Source organism: Nothobranchius furzeri, chromosome 14, assembly GCF_043380555.1.
Source record: "Nothobranchius furzeri strain GRZ-AD chromosome 14, NfurGRZ-RIMD1, whole genome shotgun sequence".
Lineage (NCBI taxonomy): Eukaryota > Metazoa > Chordata > Actinopteri > Cyprinodontiformes > Nothobranchiidae > Nothobranchius > Nothobranchius furzeri.
In genome coordinates, this window is record NC_091754.1 from 7,316,395 (window position 1) to 7,322,139 (window position 5,745).

Below are 5,745 nucleotides of genomic sequence, written 5' to 3' on the forward strand. Positions count from 1 at the left end.
CGCTCAGTCAGACCGAGTGCTGACATAAGGCAAGACGCTCCTCGGGGCGCGTCTTGCTGGGGCCTCTCTCCTGGAGGCGCTCAATCAGACCCAGTGGTGACATGTGGCAAGACGCTCCTCGGGGCGCGTCTTGCTTGGGCCTCTCTCCTGGAGAAGCTCAGTCAGACCCAGTTGTGACATGTGGCAAGACGCTCATCGGGGCGCGTATTGCTTGGGCCTCTCTCCTGGATGCCCTCTGTCAGACCGAGTGTTGACATGTGGCAAGACGCTCCTCGGGGCGCGTCTTGCTTGGGCCTCTCTCCTGGAGGCGCACAGTCAGACCGAGTGCTGACATGTGGCAAGACGCTCCTCAGGGCGCGTCTTGCTTGGGCTTCTCTCCTGGAGGCGCTCAGTCAGACCCATTGTTGACATGTGGCAAGACGCTCCTCGGGGCGCTTCTTGCTTGGGCCTCTCTCCTGGAGGCGCTCAGTCAGACCCAGTGTTGACATGTGGCAAGACGCTCCTCGGGGTGCGTCTTGCTTGGGCCTCTCTCCTGGAGGCGCTCAGTCAGACCCAGTGGTGACATGTGGCTAGACGCTCCTCCGGGCACGTATTGCTTGGGCCTCTCTCCTGGAGGCCCTCTGTCAGACCCAGTGTTGACATGTGTCAAGACGTCCCTCGGGGCGCGTCTTGCTTGGGCCTCTCTCCTGGAGGCGCTCAGTCAGACCCAGTGTTGACATGTGGCAAGACGCTCCTCGGGGCGCGTCTTGCTTGGGCTTCTCTCCTGGAGGCGTTCAGTCAGACCGAGTGCTGACATGTGGCAAGACGCTCCTCGGGGCGCGTCTTGCTTGGGCTTCTCTCCTGGAGGCCCTCAGTCAGACTCATTGTTGACATGTGGCAAGATGCTCCTTCGGGCGCGTCTTGCTTGGGCCTCTCCCCTGGAGGCGCTCAGTCAGACCCAGTGTTGACATGTGGCAAGACGCTCCTCGGGGCACGTCTTGCTCGGGATTCTCTCCTGTAGGCCCTCAGTCAGACCGAGTGCTGACATGTGGCAAGACGCTCCTCGGGGCGCATCTTGCTGGGGCTTCTTTCCTGGAGGCGCTCAGTCAGACCCAGTGTTGACATGTGACAAGACGCTCCTCGGGCGCGTCTTGCTTGGGTCTCTCTCCTGGAGGCGCTCAGTCACACCCAGAGGTGACATGTGGCAAGACGCTCCTCGGGGCGCGTCTTGCTTGGGCCTCTCTCCTGGAGGCCCTCTGTCAGACCCATTGTTGACATGTGGCAAGACGCTCCTCGGGGCGCGTCTTGCTTGGGCCTCTCTCCTGGAGGCGCTCAGTCAGACCGAGTGCTGACATAAGGCAAGACGCTCCTCGGGGCGCGTCTTGCTGGGGCCTCTCTCCTGGAGGCGCTCAATCAGACCCAGTGGTGACATGTGGCAAGACGCTCCTCGGGGCGCGTCTTGCTTGGGCCTCTCTCCTGGAGAAGCTCAGTCAGACCCAGTTGTGACATGTGGCAAGACGCTCCTCGGGGCGCGTATTGCTTGGGCCTCTCTCCTGGATGCCCTCTGTCAGACCGAGTGTTGACATGTGGCAAGACGCTCCTCGGGGCGCGTCTTGCTTGGGCCTCTCTCCTGGAGGCGCACAGTCAGACCGAGTGCTCACATGTGGCAAGACGCTCCTCGGAGCGCGTCTTGCTGGGGCTTCTCTCCTGGAGAAACTCAGTCAGACCCAGTGTTGACATGTGACAAGAAGCTCCTCGGGGCGCGTCTTACTTGGGCCTCTCTGCTGGAGGCGCTCAGTCAGACCCAGAGGTGACATGTGGCAAGACGCTCCTCGGGGCGCGTCTTGCTTGGGCTTCTCTCCTGGAGGCCCTCAGTCAGACCCATTGTTGACATGTGGCAAGACGCTCCTCGGGGCGCATCTTGCTTGGGCCTCTCTCCTGGAGGCCCTCTGTCAGACCCAGTGTTGACATGTGTCAAGACGCCCCTCGGGGCGCGTCTTGCTTGGGCCTCTCTCCTGGAGGCGCTCAGTCAGACCCAGTGTTGACATGTGGCAAGACGCTCCTCGGGGCGCGTCTTGCTTGGGCCTCTCTCCTGGAGGCGCACAGTCAGACCAGAGTGCTGACATGTGGCAAGACGCTCCTTGGGGCGCGTCTTGCTTTGGCCTCTCTCCTGGAGGCGCTCAGTCAGACCGAGTGCTGACATGTGGCAAGACGCTCCTCGGGGCGCGTCTTGCTGGGGCTTCTCTCCTGGAGGCGTTCAGTCAGACCGAGTGCTGACATGTGGCAAGACGCTCCTCGGGGCACGGTTTGCTTGGGCTTCTCTCCTAGAGGCCCTTAGTCAAAATCATTGTTGACATGTGGCAAGACGCTCCTCGGGGTGCGTCTTGCTCGGGCCTCTCTCCTGGAGGCCCTCTGTCAGAACCAGTGTTGATATGTGGCTAGACGCTCCTAGGGGCGCGTCTTGCTTGGGCCTCTCTCCTGGAAGCGCTCAGTCAGACCGAGTGCTGACATGTGGCAAGACGCTCCTCGGGGCGCGTCTTGCTTGGGCCTCTCTCCTGGAGGTGCTCAGTCAGACCCAGTGGTGACATATGGCAAGACGCTCCTCGGGGCGCGTATTTCTTGGGCCTCTCTCCTGGAGGCCCTCTGTCAGACCCAGTGTTGACATGTGGCAAGACACTCCTCGGGGCACGTCTTGCTTGGGATTCTCTCATGGAGGCCCTCAGTCAGACTCATTGTTGACATGTGGCAAGATGCTCCTTCGGGCGCGTCTTGCTTGGGCCTCTCCCCTGGAGGCGCTCAGTCAGACCCAGTGTTGACATGTGGCAAGACGCTCCTCGGGGCGCGTCTTGCTTGGACCTCTCTCCTGGAGGCGCTCAGTCAGACCGAGTGCTGACATGTGGCAAGACTCTCCTCGGGGCGCGTCTTGCTGGGGCTTCTTTCCTGGAGGCGCTCAGTCAGACCCAGTGTTGACATGTGACAAGACGCTCCTCGGGCGCGTCTTGCTTGGGTCTCTCTCCTGGAGGCGCTCAGTCACACCCAGAGGTGACATGTGGCAAGACGCTCCTCGGGGTGCGTCTTGCTTGGGCCTCTCTCCTGGAGGCCCTCTGTCAGACCCATTGTTGACATGTGGCAAGACGCTCCTCGGGGCGCGTCTTGCTTGGGCCTCTCTCCTGGAGGCGCTCAGTCAGACCGAGTGCTGACATAAGGCAAGACGCTCCTCGGGGCGCGTCTTGCTGGGGCCTCTCTCCTGGAGGCGCTCAATCAGACCCAGTGGTGACATGTGGCAAGACGCTCCTCGGGGCGCGTCTTGCTTGGGCCTCTCTCCTGGAGAAGCTCAGTCAGACCGAGTGCTGACATGTGGCAAGACGCTCCTCGGGGCACGTCTTGCTCGGGATTCTCTCCTGTAGGCCCTCAGTCAGACCGAGTGCTGACATGTGGCAAGACGCTCCTCGGGGCGCATCTTGCTGGGGCTTCTTTCCTGGAGGCGCTCAGTCAGACCCAGTGTTGACATGTGACAAGACGCTCCTCGGGCGCGTCTTGCTTGGGTCTCTCTCCTGGAGGCGCTCAGTCACACCCAGAGGTGACATGTGGCAAGACGCTCCTCGGGGCGCGTCTTGCTTGGGCCTCTCTCCTGGAGGCCCTCTGTCAGACCCATTGTTGACATGTGGCAAGACGCTCCTCGGGGCGCGTCTTGCTTGGGCCTCTCTCCTGGAGGCGCTCAGTCAGACCGAGTGCTGACATAAGGCAAGACGCTCCTCGGGGCGCGTCTTGCTGGGGCCTCTCTCCTGGAGGCGCTCAATCAGACCCAGTGGTGACATGTGGCAAGACGCTCCTCGGGGCGCGTCTTGCTTGGGCCTCTCTCCTGGAGAAGCTCAGTCAGACCCAGTTGTGACATGTGGCAAGACGCTCATCGGGGCGCGTATTGCTTGGGCCTCTCTCCTGGATGCCCTCTGTCAGACCGAGTGTTGACATGTGGCAAGACGCTCCTCGGGGCGCGTCTTGCTTGGGCCTCTCTCCTGGAGGCGCACAGTCAGACCGAGTGCTCACATGTGGCAAGACGCTCCTCGGAGCGCGTCTTGCTGGGGCTTCTCTCCTGGAGAAACTCAGTCAGACCCAGTGTTGACATGTGACAAGAAGCTCCTCGGGGCGCGTCTTACTTGGGCCTCTCTGCTGGAGGCGCTCAGTCAGACCCAGAGGTGACATGTGGCAAGACGCTCCTCGGGGCGCGTCTTGCTTGGGCTTCTCTCCTGGAGGCCCTCAGTCAGACCCATTGTTGACATGTGGCAAGACGCTCCTCGGGGCGCTTCTTGCTTGGGCCTCTCTCCCGGAGGCGCTCAGTCAGACCGAGTGCTGACATGTGGCAAGACGCTCCTCGGGGCACGTCTTGCTCGGGATTCTCTCATGTAGGCCCTCAGTCAGACCCATTGTTGACATGTGGCAAGACGCTCCTCGGGGCGCATCTTGCTCTGGCCTCTCTCCTGGAGGCGCTCAGTCAGACCGAGTGCTGACATGTGGCAAGACGCTCCTCGGGGCGCGTCTTGCTGGGGCTTCTTTCCTGGAGGCGCTCAGTCAGACCCAGTGTTGACATGTGACAAGACGCTCCTCGGGCGCGTCTTGCTTGGGTCTCTCTCCTGGAGGCGCTCAGTCACACCGAGAGGTGACATGTGGCAAGACGCTCCTCGGGGAGCGTCTTGCTTGGGCCTCTCTCCTGGAGAAGCTCAGTCAGACCGAGTGCTGACATAAGGCAAGACGCTCCTCGGGGCGCGTCATGCTGGGGCCTCTCTCCTGGAGGTGCTCAGTCAGACCCAGTGCTGACATGTGGCATGACGCTCCTCGGGGCGCGTCTTGCTTGGGCCTCTCTCCTGGAGGCGCTCAGTCAAACCCAGTGGTGACATGTGGCAAGACGCTCCTCGGGGCGCGTATTGCTTGGGCCTCTCTCCTGGAGGCCCTCTGTCAGACCCAGTGTTGACATCTGGCAAGACGCTCCTCGGGGCGCGTCTTGCTGGGGCTTCTCTCCTGGAGGCGTTCAGTCAGACCGAGTGCTGACATGTGGCAAGACGCTCCTCGGGGCGCGTCTTGCTTGGGCTTCTCTCCTGGAGGCCCTCAGTCAGACTCATTGTTGACATGTGGCAAGATGCTCCTCGGGGCACGTCTTGCTTGGGCCTCTCTCCTGGAGGCGCACAGTCAGACCGAGTGCTGACATGTGGCAAGACGCTCCTCGGGGCGCGTCTTGCTGGGGCTTCTCTCCTGGAGGCGCTCAGTCACACCCAGTGTTGACATGTGACAAGACGCTCCTCGGGGCGCGTCTTGCTTGGGCCTCTCTCCTGGAGGCGATCAGTCAGACCCAGAGGTGACATGTGGCAAGACGCTCCTCGGGGCGCGTCTTGCTTGGGCCTCTCTCCTGGAGGTCCTCTGTCAGACCCAGTGTTGACATGTGAAAAGACGCTCCTCCGGGCGCGTCTTGCTTGGACCTCTCTCCTGGAGGCGCTCAGTCAGACCCAGTGTTGACATGTGGCAAGACGCTCCTCGGGGCGCGTCTTGCTTGGGCTTCTCTCCTGGAGGCCCTCAGTCAGACCCATTGTTGACATGTGGCAAGACGCTCCTCGGGGCGCGTCTTGCTTGGGCCTCTCTCCTGGAGGCCCTCTGTCAGACCGAGTGCTGACATGTGGCAAGATTCTCCTCGGGGCGCGTCTTGATTGGGCTTCTCTCCTGGAGGCCCTCAGTCAGACCCATTGTTTACATGTGGCAAGACGCTCCTCGGGATGC